The sequence below is a fragment of the Rattus norvegicus genome, chromosome 13 (genome assembly GCF_021556685.1).
Source record: "Rattus norvegicus strain SHRSP/BbbUtx chromosome 13, alternate assembly SHRSP_T2T, whole genome shotgun sequence".
In the NCBI taxonomy this organism is placed as follows: Eukaryota; Metazoa; Chordata; class Mammalia; order Rodentia; family Muridae; genus Rattus; species Rattus norvegicus.
In genome coordinates, this window is record NC_141546.1 from 98,377,501 (window position 1) to 98,395,204 (window position 17,704).

The 17,704-nt window shown below is 44.2% G+C and overlaps 2 long non-coding RNA genes across 3 annotated transcripts in view; both read left to right on the forward strand.

The window, feature by feature from the left end:
* Positions 1-10,213, forward strand: part of LOC148001856 (uncharacterized) — a 93,883-nt gene extending 83,670 nt beyond the window's left edge. The window contains exon 6 of one of the 2 annotated variants that reach the window (XR_015635750.1): positions 8,928-10,213. This is a non-coding gene — a long non-coding RNA (uncharacterized LOC148001856). The remainder of the gene's footprint in view (positions 1-8,927) is intronic. The other variant, XR_015635749.1, reaches the window with a different exon arrangement.
* A 981-nt stretch (positions 10,214-11,194) lies between these two features.
* LOC108352654 (uncharacterized) lies at positions 11,195-17,320 on the forward strand. The gene is made up of 4 exons (XR_015635751.1): positions 11,195-12,142; positions 14,846-14,953; positions 15,041-15,759; positions 16,722-17,320. It is a non-coding gene; the product is annotated as an uncharacterized LOC108352654 (long non-coding RNA).
* The last annotated feature ends 384 nt before the right edge of the window (positions 17,321-17,704 follow it).

The following is a 17,704-nucleotide window of genomic DNA, read 5'->3' on the forward strand; positions in this document are numbered from 1 at the left end:
TTCAACCAGATCTGAAGGCAAGAGAGAGGTGGGGTTGGGGGAGGAAAGGAGAGAGAGATTTGGCCTGGCTTGAGAATCTGAAACCCCAAAGCCCACTCCCAAGGTCACACTTCTACCAACAAGGCCATACCTATTCCCATAAGGCCACACCTACTCCAACAGGGCCACACCCACTCCAACAAGGCCACACCTTCTAATCCCTGTCAAGTAACACTACTCTCTAATGACTCAACATTCAAATCTCTGAGCCTATGGGGGCCATTCCTACTTAAACCACCACAGTCTTTCATTGTTTCTTCCCATCTTCCTGTGTATTAAGGGTTCATGCATGCTCTTTCTGCAGCTCAGAACTAAAGAAGGGAACCAAGACATGAGGGTCAAGAGCAAAGCATCATGAAAAGTCCATCTCCTGCAATGTCTCTCATGATTTGTGAACATCCCTGAACCATTAGCATCACAGTCTGGTGGGGCAAGAGCCTGGGGGGAGCCAGATGGATTTATACAGGCGGTGAGACAACTGTTATTCAGAGGCTGCTGGGTATTCAAACAAAACTATTTTCTGACACATCAAGGAGAGGGTAGAACCTCCAGAGAGAGTCGACTTACAAACAAAAAGGTAGTTTCAAGGCAAGTAACCGTGTGCGTGATAAATGTGCAAGGTCTTTATTATTCTCTGTACCTGGTACAGTGTCCTATACACACTCAAGGGGTTTTCTGCACATAGAATATGAAGGCTAGAGTCTGATATTTAGGAAAACATTTGGGTGACATCCTACCCCACCCCCAACCCCTATTTCACACTCACACTTCCCCTCATCAACAAAAAGCCACCGCTCTGAGCCAGGAATTTTGTCCTAGTCCCATATCTGGGCATTTTAAATTCCAGACCTCTAAAGTAATTTTAAGAGAGAGTCCTTCTTCCATTAGGAGTTTTGGGTAGAAGTCAGGTGAGTTCTGTGATGTCCCTTCCTGTGAAAGCACCTCTTTCTGGAGTCCTGTGCTGCAGTAGCTCTTTTCCAGAGGAGGGAGATCTCAGAGTTCAGGGGATGGTGAAGCATGGATCAAACGGGTTGGAACTGCAGGTTAGACTGACTTTCTCAGTCAGCTCTGTTTCCAGCTTGGTTTGCTGTCAAAAGTGTGTGATAGGTTAAATCAATCTTCACAACTCGTGCTCCCCTCCCTTCCTCCCTCCCTCTCTTGTCTTCTCTTAATTTCTCTTTCCTGCCTTCCCCTCCTCCTCTTCCTTTCCCCTTCCTTTCTTTTTTTCCTTCCTCCTTTCTTTCCTTCATTCTTTCTTTCTTTCTCCCACCTTCCTCTTTGTTTTCCTCAACCTTTTGTAACTAACTCCCCCAACTCAACATTGTGTTTTGAAGTTTGGGTTCATCTTTACTGATGAGAACACAGTCTTAATTTGGTCTTCTGCTCTGAACAATTCTCTGCCTCCCATGAGCTTTTGGGAGTAAGCCACAATAAAAAGTCTAAAATTACATTTCCCGCTTACTACATGTACCAAGTTCCCTCCAAAGCATTTACACCAATTTAGATCCCCAAGAGCACCAAATAAATGTTTTTATTTCTTTTACTTTGCCAGCATTTATTATGAGTTTTAATTTTTTCCAATTTTATGGGTACAGAATACTATTACTAAGTCAGAACACACTTCCTGTTTTGTTTTGTTTTGTTTTAGTGGATTTATGCAGGGTCCTTTATTTGTTGATCATTTCTGGCCCTGTCTTTTTGAAGTAGCCTGTTTGTGTCTGTCCTATACTTATCTGATGGGGGTGTATCTCCTTACTGATTCCAGGAGACATGTGGTTAGCTGTAAGTATCGTGGACACCTTCCCTGTCTGCAGCTTGTCATTTTTGAAGTGTTCCTAAAGAGGTTTAAAATTACAAAGTATTCAATTATGTCAATATTTTCCATTAAGATTTGTGTGGATTTGTGGACGCGTGTGTGTGTGTGTGTGTGTGTGTGTGTGTGTGTGTGTGTGTGCTGGCTAACCAATCTTCCCTTATACTAAGGTAAGGATGTTTTCTTACATTTTTTATTCTAAGGCTTCACAGTTCTGTTATGTACATACATATATTATGCATATATTATACAAATATGTATATGTTTGTAATTGAGTATGTGTATTAGTCAGGGTTCTCTAGAGGAACAAAGCCAACAGAACAACAATATACCAGAGGAGAATTTATTGGGATAGATTAGCTTACCCACTACTGTCTGAGTACTTCTATAGTACGTCTTAGCTCTGGGGAGGCTGGAAACTGGGAGTTATTTAGTCCATGGGTCTGGGTGCCTTGAGAGTCCCAGTCTGATGCTGGAGGCCTAGAGCACTGCTGGAGAGCCGTCATGCTGGAAGGCTACAGAACCTGGTTCTAATCTCAAGATGCTGGCAAAGAGCAGAAGCAAAGGTAGACCCAGTCAGCAAGGTGTGAGAGGAAGCAGGACAAAAGGCTTCTCCCTCAGATTTCCTCTTATCTGGGCCTCTGCTGGAAGGCACTACCTACTTTGGGTTACCATACCCATTTTAATTAACCTAATCAAGAAAACCTATCACAGGCGTGTCCAGAGGCTTGCTTCACACATGACTGTAGAACATGTTAACCATCACAGCAGGAGTGGTACCTGCCAGCTGGTGTGTTAATGTGGCTGGGGTTGATGATGTCATAGAGCCTGTTTCTGGATACATCCGTGAGGATTTTCCTAAGGAGGATGGCTTTATGCTGATGGGCTAAGTAAAGACCACTTTCACACCATGGATGGGCATCATCTTTTCACTGATGACATAGAAGATAAATTCACATCTTCTGCCTCAGTGTGGGCACACATCAGCCATCGGAGCTCCAGGATCTTCAGCCTTCACTTTGGACTCATGCCAACACCCCTTGTAGTATACAACCACAGTTGGCAGGTTCCACAAGTTTACCGGGAGATTCCCCACAGGATGCTTGGTACTTAGGCTTTTGAACTACATCCATGCCTTTGTGATGTCCCAGCTTAGAGGTGACAAGACTGCAGGGCCTCGTCTCCATAACTGCATGCTGACACACCTCAAAATGACTCCCACTGCCCTCTCCTCACATGTACACATGCAGCACACAGACAGAAGTACTCTGTATGAGGGAAGGCAATATAAGCACTTGTATTTTCATTTTCATTAGCCAAAATGGACATGTGTGTATATATCTGTATGTATGTGCTATGTACACATAAATATACATTTGTATACAATGTATACATACACATTTATGTCCCTCTGAACAAAAATTCATAGCTACTTACAACTTGGGTCTTCCCTGGGTCTCCCTGTTACTGACTCCCATGGGATGGGAAGAGCCCACTTCAGGAGACTTTGGCTAGCTCAGGAAAACCCCACTCTCAAGACACCTTACTCAGTGGCCCTCGAGACTTAAGGTTGCCATATATATTCAGACACCAAAACTAGATAAGATCGATGAAGCTAAAAAGTGCATACTGAAAGGAACCGGATATAGATTTCTCCTGAGAGACACATCCAGAGCATGTCCAATATGGAGGTCAATGCTAGCAGCAAACCACTGAACTGAGAACAGGACCCCCTTTGGAGGAATTAAAGGAAGGATTAAAAGAGCTGAAGGGGCTTGCAACCCCATAAGAACAACAATGCCAACCAACCAGAGCTTCCAGGGACTAAACCACCACCAAAAGACTATACATGGACTGACCCTGGGCTCCAACTGCATATGTAGCAGAGAATAGCCTTGTTGGAGCACCAGTGGAAGGGGAAGCCCTTGGTTCGGCCAAGGTTGGACTCCCAGTGCAGGGAAATGTGGGGGGGGGGATAAGGGAGGGTAGATTCGGTGGAAACACCCGTATGGGGAAGGGGTGGGGATGGGGGCCTATAGACAGGAAACCAGGAAAGGGAATAACATTTGAAATGTAAATAAAAATATATCTAATAAAAACAACAACAAAAAGACTTAAGGTTGCATCTGTGGAAAACAAAGGAAACTGTGGATAGCTGTGTTAGTCCTTTTTGTTCCTGCTTCCAATAACACAACCCCACAGATGGTACAGATGTTAATGAAAAGTTGACTTTGGCTCAGTTTTGGAGAAGCAAGATTTTGCACTCGCGTGTGTGTGTGCGCACACGCGCGCACGTGCGTGCAGTGTGTGTATTCTTGTGTGTGCCTCTATGTGTGTGTGCATGCTCACACAAATGCATATGTGTACTCTGATCACTCTTCCTTTTCTATCGAGCATTCGAATACAGACTCCACCTCGATGATCCTGTCTAATCCCAGTCTAGCCTCGACTCTAAGCACCATAGTCAGGAATATTTAGTGCTCTACATCAGGGATCAGTTCTCAAGTCACAAACCTTGTGACACACAGGTCAGCTGTCACCGCCTCCCCCACCCCCCACAACAGCAGTAGTTCATTCTTCTAGTTATCAGATGGTCACTGAACTACGATTCCTTGAAAAAGAAACAAGCATTCTGATCTACGCAGGCCACAGAGTTGGAAGGAGACGGGTGAAGGCATGAACCCACTGCCAGGTCATCCCTCCCGTGCCGTGCTTCCGGATTGCTTGACTAAGGGCTGTCCTGAGCCAGTGCTGAGGAGTAAACATGCCCAGTCCATAAGAATAGCATCTGCAGGGGTTGGGGATTTAGCTCAGTGGTAGAGCGCTTGCCTAGCAACCGCAAGGCCCTGGGTTCGGTCCCCAGCTCCGAAAAAAAAGAAAAAAAAAAAAAAAGAATAGCATCTGCAGAGTCCACACTATAGTAGTATAGTAGCCTGGGCAAGGCCAAGTAACATCTCTAGACCCGTTAGGTCCAAGAGCAGATCCCACTCAAGTACAGGGCCACTTTGCAAGCCAGTTCGTTTTTCTTCATTTTCCCCAACTGTGCTCTCGCTATAGAGCGAGCTCATTTGTCATTGTGAGTCTTTTCTACAGTTCAGTGTTATCTCCATCTGTCTTATGCCAGCAACAGTCTATTTTAAATACGACAGCTTTGTAATAATATTACTGCTGAGTCCTTTCGATCTCTCCTTGTTATTCTCTCTCTTCAAATTTCCCTCGTCTCACTTAACTCTATTAGGACACGATGTTGAAGTTAATTCTGTCAGGGGCTACTTATGGTTCTGTCGTGATTATTGTTATAAATATATTGGATTCATAGATTCATTTGCAGATAACTTCTGTTTTTTTTTAATGATAGTGAATTCTCATCCATTGATATACTTTATTTTCCTATTTAATCCAAGACTTCTCTTTCCCCAAACAGGTGATTTTAGTTTACTCTCTGTAGCAAACTCTTTTGTGAGATTTCTGAGAATTTTCCACAGTGGTTTGCTGGTCTGAGAAATGTATTACTTTTCCTAAACATTAAGTAATTGTATCGCTAAAGTACACAGCTTTTAGATCTAAAGATCTTACATTCAGAAGTTATGTTTATTCATTCTTATACTGTTTTGTAGATTTTGTTGAATTGTCTATAAAAATACTCTCAGCACATAAAAACAATATTAATATCCTCTCCTTCTTAATTCTTATAACTGGGTTTCATTTTCTTGTCACTTTGAAGTGCAGTGCTTATTAAGAATATAGATAAAAGGCTTATAAGCATTCTTGCTTTAAAGAAGATACATTCAATGTATGACCATTGTTAATGGACATAAGTCATCTTTAATTCAAAGTGAATATAAGTGCTTCATGGTACAACATTTTAATGTATTAAGATTATTCTTTTGTCCTTTAATGGGACAAATAATTAATTTTAGTCGCTCAACAAACTTAAAACAAAAGAAGTCTTTGGTTATATATTATCATGTCTTATGTTGTAATGATTTGACTCTGACTAATACTTTTGGCATCTGTTTGTTAAGTGATAACAGCTACGGTTATTTTGAACTGCTTTTCAGCTATTTCTGCCACCATGAACTTAACCCGTAAAACACACAGAGCAGTTTCCTAAATGCTCCATGTTCTAACATAGTCTGTGGTGGCCCAGACACTTTTCTCTGCGGGCTTTATTGGGAAGCTTCACAGTTTTGCTATTTCATTTGTTTGTTTTGTTCTGTAGAGAAATGACTTTATAACATTGATTATTTTGTTTAACAAGTAAGATTTTATAGTTTAATTTTTCTGTTATTTTTATTATTTTCTATACTGTCTGGCTTTGTGTGTCAACTTGACACAAACTGGAGTTATCACAGAGAAAGGAGCCTCCCTTGAGGAAATGCCTCCATGAGATCCAGCCGTAAGACATTTTCTCAATTAGTGATCAAGCGGGGGGAACCCAGTCCATTATGGTTGGTATCAGTCCTGGGTCTTGGGTTCTATAAGAAACCAAGCTGAGCAAGCCAGGGGAAGCAAGTCAGTAAGTAACATCCCTCCATGTCCTCTGCATCAGCTCCTGCTTCCTGACCGGCTTGAGTTCCAGTCCTGACTTCCTTTGGTGATGAATAGCAATGTGGAAGTGTGAGCTGAATAAACCCTTTCCTCCCCGACTTGCTTCTTGGTCATGATGTTTGTGCAGGAATAGAAACCCTGACTTAGACATTTTCTTTTTTATTATTTCTTTTATTTTTGAGATTATAATATAATTACATCATTGCCTTCCTTCCCTTTCTTCTTTCCAAGTCCATTCATGTACCCTTACTTGCTCGATTTTAAATTCATGGCCTTTTTTTCATTAACTGTTATGGACATAGGAATATGAATGTACATATATACACATATGCACATCTATATGTATATGCACATATATTCTTTGTTTTTAAGAACAGAAAATACCTTTCTAATATCTTAAGTTTCCTGCTATAGAACTGTTTATACTATTATTAATTTTAATGCTTTTTTAAATTAAGTTATTTGTTTATTTTACATCTAGATCACAGCTTCTCCTCCCTTCTCTCCTCCCAGTTCTTCCCTCTCCCCTTTCCCCTCACACTTATCCCTCCTCTCTTTCTCCTTAGAAAAATGGCAGGTCTCCCATGGGTATCAAGTTTCAGTAAGACTGGGTGCACCTTTTCTATTGAGGCTAGACAAGGCCTCAATAGGTAGGGACCCAGGGTCCAAAGGTAGGCAGTGTAGTCAGAGCCAGTATGAGAACAGGCTTACCTGTGCGCTCCATTAAGAAATTTCAGAGATGCTAAAACCTTCTGGGTGGAAGGAGCAGGGAGAGCGGTTGAGCAGCCAATGTCCCAAGGCAAGAACTGATCCCAGGGGATAGCTTGACTTTTTGGTACCCATTCAGGTAATTAGTTCTAAATTAAAGGACCGGGAGTAACAAACGCTAGCAGCAGCCTCTAAATTCTAGGTCAAGCATACAAGAGTAAAGATTGTTTTGCTTCAGAAATATAATCTGCGAGGTTTGTGGCATTCATTTTGTTTATTGAACTGAATATTTTGAGTGCTTCTAATGCTTCACATTCTCTACCAATATTAGGGCTGTAGAGATAAGTAAAGCAAAATCCTTTTTCAGTGCCAACCTGATAGCCCAGTGCAGCAAAGTACACGCCAGAAAGTCTAAAGATCTAAGTTCAAGCCCCAGAGCCCACATAGTGCTAGAAGAGACTACCTCCACATGGTTGTCTCTTGAACTTCACATGCCCCCCCACCACAATAATAGTAATTAATAAAATTAAACATAAATTGTACTCTTCAAAGTTTTTCTTAGAAATAAGAGAGTTGCGTAAGTTGACTAGGAAGATAAACCCATAGAATTCACGTGAAACCCAAGTAGTCAGTGCTCTCTGCTTCCCAACTGCAGATACAGCGTGATCAGCTGCCTCATACTCCCACTGCCACAGCCTTAGCACCCCCAAGGTGTGAGTTAAATAACCCACTCTTCAACTGAGACCAGGACAATCTATTCCCACTGCCTCCCTCCTCCCTCTCCTATCCCTAGCCTCTACCTATATGTTGATTCTTGCACATGCGTAGTGAGAGAGAAAAGTGATCGGGTCTGGGCTTTACAAGCAGTAGCCCTTTTGAGAGAGGCTAGGGATGGGAAAGGGAGTGTGAGAGCAGGCAATGAGAATGACTTAATTTTCCTGTGCTTACTTGGAGTTAAGAGAGAGCAAGGAGGCTTTGAGATGTTTCTGTAACAACTGCACTACGTAGCTGCCCCCTTCTGCTCCATAGGAACTGTGCCCAGTGTTATGCACACAGGTTTTTTGCTTTGATTTGGTATTTTAATCTCATCCTACAGATTGGGAAACAGGGATCACAGTGAGCCGGTGAGTTTCTTATAATCACAACAGCTATTAAAGTGGGAGCTGAAGCAAAACTTCAAGCTGACAACCAAGTCTTTACTCTTGATCTCACCTCTAGATTCCTTGCTGGTTTTGTTTGTGTCTCCCCCAGCCCCACTGTGGTAGCTTTAGGGCCAAGTGGCACTTTAAGGACTTGCCAGGTCAGCACTGCATGGATAATTGTATTTGTCTTGATATTTATATCTGTCTCCTGAGCTTGTCAGTGACACGAAGACTTTGTCAAATGATATGAATGGATAGATAGAAAGGGAATCAACCATAATGTCTGTGATGAAGTTTTGTAAGTCAAGATGGAGACTAGAAGACACATAGTCTATAGAATTTTCCAGAAGGTCCTAGTAATGTATGGATCTCTTCCAGACAAGAGACAGACAGACAAGACCTATAGGTAGGTATATAGGTAGATACACATATATGTAAGTGCATTAGTCATTGAACATCATACAATTAGATCGTGTTGGTTTGAATAAGTCTGGCTCCCACAGACTCATCAGTTGGAATGCTTGACCCATAAGATGTGGCACTATTAGGTGGTCTTGCCTTGTTGGAGTAGATGTGGTCTTGTTGGAGGAAATATGTCACTGTAGGGGCAAGCTTTGAGGTCTCTTGTGTTCAAGCAATGCCCAATGTGACACACAGTCTTCTACTTCCTGCAGATCAAGATGTAGAACTCAGCTCCTCCAGTACTGTGCCTGACGGATGCTGCCATGCTTTCCACAATGATAACAGCCTAAACCTCTGAACCTGGAAGCCAGCCCCGATTAAATGTTTTCATTTACAAGAGTTGCAGTGGTCATGGTGCCTCTTCACAGCAATAAAACCCTAACTAAGGCACACACACACACACACACACACACACACACACACGTGCAAATGTTTATGTGTTCATTGTAAGTAAATATCATATGTATATATAAATTTTCATATTTCCTGATGATGTGCAGTTTGGCCCTGACTCTTCCCAACAATTACAGATGTCTTTGGCATCTTAAAAGTAAGAAGCCTGAGTTTGTGGACACTGACTACCCTGGGACCACCCAACATTCTACACACCCTATTGCCGAACTTGTGTGCTTTCACAGATATTTCTGCTTTGAGTTTTATGCCAAAATGCCTAATCATCCATCCTACCCTCCATATTGGCTCACAACAATGAACAATGACATTGGACTGTCACTTTGGCTCCTTTGTACTTGCCACACCAGGAACATTATGTGTTCTGGTCTTCTGGATGCTCTAGCTCATGGATTCTAAAATCAGACCACAGACAGAATCGAGGAGCCCCGGTTTCAGTGTGGGCTGATGGGGCAGAAATACACATTGGTCACAAAAACACTACAACACAAACTGCAGCCTGAGCTGAGCACTAAAGAAGCCTCCAGTGAGCTGTGGATCTCTCCGTCAGTGAAACCTGTGGTAGTGAGGGAGATGAGAAGCATGCTGTAGGGTTTTCTGAAGCAGACCTCTACCTGTTCTCTTAAACTCTGTAGTGTTTTTCCACATCCATTAATCATGAGACCAAACTAGGAGCTTGCACGGAGCCATATTGGATTTGGGCCTAGCCGCTTTTTGAACTGCTTGGCTCAAAGTGGCTAGGTGACTCTGGGCTGTTTGGCCACAGAGACTCACCCCTAAGACTTATGACTTAAGACTTATGACTGCCATAAGTCTTAAGGTTGTTGGACAAAAGCCTCTCCCATGAATTTATGGCACTGGAAGATAACATTCAAGGGATGCCTCAGCTTGAACAGATACCAGTTATCTCCTCAGTCTACACCCAGTGTCTCCACCACCTGACCTCATCGCCTGACCTCTTTGCCTCCAGCTATCACTGCCTATACCCTCATCTCCCCCTCCTTCATGTTTCACAAAGGTCACTCCCCCTACCTGAAAGCCTTAAAAGCTGCAACGTTCATCCCAATAAACGAGACCTTGACAACAGAACTTTTGCTTGGTCTCCTTCTTCTCTTCACCCCCATTTTGGCCCACAGGTAGAAAGCCTCTTCAGGACCCTGAATAATCACGACAAAAAAGAGATATAAATAATCTCTCTACCATGTGTGTATTTTCATATATGTTTCTTGGAACATATGCTCAATGTATCTTGAACATATCAATGCCAATCTATCTGTATATATCATATATATATCGAACGTATGTCGATATCATATAACTCTATCAATCTATCTTCCATCCCTCTCTCCATATACTCTTGTTTTTCCTTCCCTGTGGAACTCCGAATAGTACATACGTCTGGGAAAATCTTCTTTGAAAGCATGACATTTGTGCTGAGCTCTGAAGATTATAATAATAAAAAAAGGAGCCAGAAAAATAACTCTAGCAAAACGGGAATATGAGAATAAAGCCCGAGGCAGAAAGAACTGGAGCACAGGCAATTATCAGGAAACTAGATTGGAGAGGAAAGCAGGGGCCTGACAGAGGAAGGAGCTTGAATCCTGCTCCTGAAAGCATCAAGACGCTTTCAGTAAATGTTTGTTCGACAAAATGAGTTCCTAGTAAGTAATTTCCAGAACAGTGAGAGCAGTACTCAAGCTCTGGAGCAAACACATGGCTGTTTTCATCCAATCTTCGATGGTTTTCACAGTGGTGGAAGTGCTGGAAGGGGAGGGGGCTGATAAAAGCTGGTTGCGTCCTCTCAGAACATCTGAGGACAGGACGATGGATGAGCAGCCTTGTGCCTCGCCAGTCATTCCTTAACATTTTATCAGTTTGGCGTTTTTGTCTGTATTTTGCGGAACACGCAGGCAGTGGGGATGCTGCCTTTTATCTAATATCCTAAGCATGGATCACAGGTTTAACCGGAAGCCAGGAAGCCAGTCCCAGCTCTGCACACGAGCGCCCTCTTCTGTGCAGTCGCAGATTGGCCTTCAGAGGAAGGTTGAAACGACCCATCAGGCAGGCCAGGGGCCCCGCGAGCCCCACAGTTAGGTAGTCAGAGGAGTTAAAGGAAGTCCTTATGAACCACCTCTGCCCCATGGAGGTGCGTCCATGCGGGATCCTTCTAGAATTAACCGCAAGAGGGAAAGGGATGAAGAGATTGAGTTAGGACATCATCCTGAAAAGGGAAGGCAACATTTTCCAGCTGGGGGAATCTACTTCCTGGTTCACCATGACAGATGGGAAAGGACCAGAGACAGTCCTGTCAGAATCCACAGTCAGAGGAGTGCACAGAAGTGGAGGGGTAGGCTGACTTGTGCCCTCCATGTGCTGACAGGGAGAGATGGGGAGAAGCCAACATGTCTGCGGCCAGCCCTGGGACAATTCGACAACTGCTGCCTGCACATTTCTTGCCTTCTTACTCCTGTCAACCCCTCTGTGCCCTCCCCAAAGAACTCCACTTCCACTTTCATGTCATCGGGACATACATGGTTCTGTGTGCCTGTCGCATGTAGGACCCACGTATGAAAGAAAACGGGTGTTGTGTGGCCTAGGACCCACACCATCAGATCCTCAAAATAATCATGCCGGTCAGATAGGCTAGATCTATACTTCCACGGCATCAGGGAACTGAAGCCCGTGATGTGAGCCATCTCTCCACAGACACACAGCAAATACAAGAACTAAGATAAGCACTTCAAGGTCATGCACGCGTCCTCCTGGCAGAGGCAAATCCGAGCAGCGAGAGGAAGTCAATAGTGGTTGTAGGTGTTGCTGAAGAAGAGGGTGCAGGCTGTAGCTACTGTTGAGGCTTGGGTAGGGAAGACTCACAGCTGCTTCTTCTGTTACCGTTCAGGACTTTACGCTAAAACAACAGTGTGAGTGTGGGTAGGTGGAGGTCAGATTTCACTGTCATTCCTCTGACATATACCTGTTTTTGGGGAATCTCACTGGCCTGGAACTTATCAAGCAGGTAAGGTTGGCTGGTGTGGTAAACCTGTGGTTCTGCTGTGTCCATCTCCCCAAGGCTCTGGGCTCTGCCTGTCTCATCTCCCCAGCGCAGACATTGCAGGCAGACATCACCGTGCCTGGCTTCTTAAGTGGGCTCCAAGGGGTTGAATCTTGACCCACATGCTTACAAGGCCAGCCCTTTATTGACAGAGCTCTCGCTCCACCAGTTCGGTCAGAGCATCTCCTACAATTGCACTGTTGCGAAGACCTTTGACTCTTCCCCGGAGTGGGATTGCTTAGAATAAGCAGGAGCCTGCCTGCAGAGACACAGAGGGAGAAAACTCAAGTCTCTTTACTGACTTTCCCTTGTCCTCACCCTCGAGGGTAGCAGACCCCTGCTCTTTAAATTTTATTTTCCTTCTTTTCATTTCCAACTGCATAGAAGCGTCCTTGGAGGTTGGGCCCTCCACTCTCCTTTCCCCACAACAGCTATCTTGATAGTTTCACACTCAACTCTAATCCGCATTCTGAAGTGACTCTTGTGCAGAGCGCCCTTTGGAGGGCACGGCTCTTCCCCTGCCGCCCTATTGTGTGCAGAGCCCATTCTGTGTGCAGAGCCCACCAGCCACCAGCACACAGAAGCTGGGGCTGAGCGGAGGCTCATTCTGGACTCCAGTTTCCAGGTGATTTTTCAGCTCCCTATCAGTACTTAGCAGCCCTGACTTTCCTGATGGGAGAAGACTAATTAAAATGACAAACCCAGCATTGATTTATTACCAATGGGATGAAAACAATAAACAAACCCTGTCATTGCTAATGGGTTCTCTCTCTCTCTCTCTCTCTCTCTCTCTCTCTCTCTGTGTATGTGTGTGTGTGTGTGTATGTGTCTCCTCTCCTCTCTTGTCTATGTGTGTCTGCATACACACACACACACACACACACACACACACACACACACACACACACACACACAGGGCTGCAGGGAATACTAGGCCACAGGGAAAGAGTGCAATCTGTCTTTACCATTCAGCTTTCGTCACTACGTCCTATCATGTCTTCTCCTTAGATAGAACACACACACACACTCTCTCTCTCTCTCTCTCTCTCTCTCTCTCACACACACACACACACACACACACACACACACACCATAAAGAGTCTAGAGGCTCTGTAAGCTTCTGGCACCTGCTCTCATCTAGAGGACGCTGTTATTAGCATCTGTACTTGACAGGTGAGAAATCACGGTGTTTCAGGGCTAACAGGCTCAGGGAGATGTTACAGCAGAATATCAATGGGCTCTGCTGTTTGATGCACCCAACAGTTCTGTCTAGCAGTTGGAATGTAGAAGGGTGTCAAAAAGTGTTAGCGGAATAAATGAAAGTCCACTACATGGAATGATTAATCTCCTTTTACTACCTTATCAAGTTCAACTTAAAACAAATGCTTGGAGATGTGTCCCGTAGGCTGCTGTTTGATTGATTCTGTGGCACCTCTCGTAATGTGTGTTAGCCGTCCACAGTCAGGCCAGGCACACAGTATACAGGATGGAAGTGGCTTTCCCACATTCTGTCATCACTGTGTTTCATGAACCCGTCGACTATGGGAGAGTGGTCCCTTAAGACGAGAATGAAGCTAAGGGTTGGGGAGATGGCTCAGCAATAAAGTACTTGTATTGAATGAGGCCTTCCTTGTAGCCCGTGGACCCATGTGAAAAACAGACACAGCAGCATGCTTCTCCAAGTCCATGTCAAGATGAGAGGTAGAGACATTTGAATCCCAGGGAGCCAGCATGTCAGCCAGACAGGGATGAATATCAACAAACAACAAAGACCCAGTCTCAGGGGCAGCTGAGATGACTCCTAACTATGGGAGTTTGTCCCTAAGCCTGGTGACCTGAGTTCCACCCAGGGTCCTACCTTCCTGGTAGGAGGCAAGAACCAACTCCTGAAAGTTGTCCCCTGACCTCTACACAACCACCATGGCAACTGTGCCCACAAGAACACAGACACCGCCCATGTATACGCGCTTACTCAGGCCTTGATGACATACCCCTTGTCTCTAGGCATGATTTACCTTATTTAACCCCACACATGTTAGCATTTTTCACTGCACTAGCATCCGATGGTAGCTGAAGGGCTGAGTGTTATTGGCCTGTAGGCTTGGGTTTTTCTTCTAGATTCTTCCACTATTTATTTATTTATTTATTTATTTATTTATTTATTTATTTATTTATTTATTTTGGTTCTTTTTTTCGGAGCTGGGGACCGAACCCAGGGCCTTGCGCTTCCTAGGTAAGCGCTCTACCACTGAGCTAAATCCCCAGCCCCAATTCTTCCACTTTATATCTGTGTGATCTGATATGGTAGCTTGGTATTACTCTCATCTCCGTAAGAGACAGTATTTCTTATATGTAGTATATATGAGATCATAAGAGAATTGAGTGGTTTGAGGAGTAAAATGAGGCCTGCGTCTAGAGATTTCATGGGACTAGACTTTCAAAATATTAGGTATAGCAGTTATTATGGTATTATCTTGTTGATCTAACATTTCTTTAATTATTCAATATATATATATTGTCATTTACCTTTCCTGGGTTTTAAGTTGAGCAGGTCATTAGTATCCAAAGTGCTGGCTTGTAATTACATGGATGCGCCACCTCAGTGCCTGACATAATGACTCATCACCAGTAAAGAATTTAATTTCATCTGCTAATCGCTCTTCACAGTGCTCAGAGTAAGTCCAAGGTCTCAAGAGGATAGATGTACTCCATGCCACTTAATGCTGTCACAGCCGCAAGTCTGATCTGATTACATTCTAAAGATCGTGTTCCTAGGTAAGTTAGTTGTGGGAATATCGCATGGGGAATCTCCATTGTTGTAAAATTATAAGAAAAAAATGCTGTCTTTTTATCTCGCTCTAGGTCAGACACTGCAGTGCCTCAAGATATCTGGTAGATATCATAATCTCAGTCAGCAAAGTGTCTCACCCACTTTGCTCCACCCCATACCGCACTGCTGATGGTCTCTCTGTGAGCCTGGCAGCAATCTCTCTACCCATCTATTTCCCAAGGCAGGTTGCCACCATGCCAGAAATATACATCCCAATTCCGTGGCGGCCTTGTGTCTCCACCACCACACACTCTCTTAAACTTAAATCGCCACAAGAAAGAACATACAACACAATCACCTCTGATCCCATCGATGAGATATAACTGCCCACCTAAACATACAAAGTCTTGTACACATCCATCCCTTAAGAACATTCATCACAACCTGTAAAGGTAGAGTGGAATCTTAGCATCTGCCTCCATGTTCTCTTGATGGCTTCCTCTCCAATCTCCTTCCGTTCCAGTTTCCTCTTCCCTCAAACTTTTCTCCCGTCCATCCTTCCTTCTTGTCCAATGACAGGCCTCATTCTATCTTGTACCTGCCTCCACCTGTATGACATCCTACAATCTCCATAAAGCTAGGTGCCACACCCATCACAAACCTAGGTCATATGGTGTGTGTGCACACATATATATTGCTCCTGGGACCTTGTCATCAAAACAGCACAAATCAATCAAAAGGGAAACTAAAGCAAACGAGAGGTGCCTGAGACCCCTATTGACACAGAAGTTACTCCAGACAACGATTCAAGGTATAGTAGAGGAAACACACAAGGCTGTTGTGCAGCTGCTTGCTGTCAAGCATTATTTAGATAGCTGTATGTGCCCCACTGTTATGTGACCAATGCCACTGTATTATCCTGTGCACTACCATGCACACGTGAGCCATGAATTTCCTTGTCACAGTTATGGCCACAAGGTCACTGGATGAAAAGAACATTTGGGTTCATTTTTACTTGTTTTATTTTTATTTTCTCTCTTACACATTCGTGTGTGTGTGTGTGTGTGTTTGTGTGTGTGTGTGTGTGTGTGTGTGTGTGTGAATTACAGTACATATGTGCCCTGATACGTAGAAGTCAGAGGACAGGACAACCTCATATGTTCGTCTTGGTCTTCATTTCTACCTTGTTTGATATAGTCTTTAAAAATACAATTAATCATCATTACATTTATGTCTTTGTTAGTCTCTCTCTTTGTGTGTGCATGTGTCTGTGTGTGTATGTGTGTGTTTGTGTCTGTGTTTGTGTGTGTGTATGTGTGTGTGTGCGTGTGTGTGTGCGCGTGTATGTTTTGTGTGTGTGCGCGTGTATGTTTTGTGTGTGTGTGCATGTATGTTTTGTGTGTGTCTGCATGTATGTTTTGTGTGTGTGTATGTGTTTATGTGTGTGTGCATGTGTTTATGTGTGTGTATGTGTTTATGTGTGTGTGCATGTATGCACGCACGTGCATGATGCTTGTCTGGGATACATCTGAGGGACTTCACTACAGATGGAAGGAGGCTGTGACTGGGAAGTCTTCTCACTGTGGAATAAACTGCAGGTCCACGGTCAGCTCTGTGGGGCGGCCTGGGGTTTGGTTGTTATTGCTGTTTTGTTCCTATTTCTTTCTTTCTGAAGGACAAGGAACTCCAGCTGCACAGTTTCAAATGATTGTGTGGAAAATGAAACCTTGTCTTAGAAGCCACTTCATAAAATCATCTTTTTGCTGTTTCTAGAGGCTGTCACCCACACACAAAGGACACCACCCACTTGTACGGAGCCGTATTGGATTTGGGCCTGGTGGCTTTGTGACTGTATGGCCATAAAGTCTTGAGATTGTTGGACAAAAGCCTCTCCCATGAATTTACGGCACAGGAAGAAAATAAACACGGAATGCTTTCAGCCCGAACAAATACCAAGTATCTCCTGACACCCGGTGTCTCCACCGCATGACCCCTGCTGAGCCCGGCTGATGCATGTGGAACTGACACACCTGGGCCACACCTGGGCCACACCTGGGCCACACCTGGGCCACACCTGGGCCACACCTGGGCCACACCTGGGCCACACCTGGGCCACACCTGGGCCACACCTGGGCCACACCTGGGCCACACCTGGGTGGTGGTCAATTCGCTCCTGCCTTTTGCTTTCTCAGCCTTTGTCCTTGAGATTTAGGCTGGTCTTCTCGGATTTCTCCCTAATTAATTCAGGTCTCCTAGTAGTCGGTCTTTTGTTACGAAGTCACTCTTGAGCCAGGGTTTCCCACTGTACTTCCCAGATATTTTCTACCTGGGGAACTTGGGTATATAAGTGTGAATAAAGCTACAGGAGTCTCTCTCTCTCTTCCTCTCCTGGCTTGACATGAATAACCTGCCTGATTCTCGGTACCGTGTTGGTGCGGGCATGGGGCACCAATACCCACTCGCTGGGATCCTGAAAGGCTTCAGTCTTGAAGGTCAGCCTTGGCAAACCAGGCTCTCAACTTTGACCAGTTGAAAACCACCGCCAAATGGTTAGAACCAAATGCCAAGGTGCCCCTAGGAAATGACAGTGGGCGCACGGGAGTAGTAGTACCTTTGGAAGAAATAAACAAATTCATGACTTGGGACAGACTGATAAAGGCTTTGAAAAGTGGATTCATTTCAGGTCCTGATGCTGTGCAGTGGACACATCGCTTTTTGTTAGAAAACTATGCTCAGGGCCAATGAGATGGCTCAAC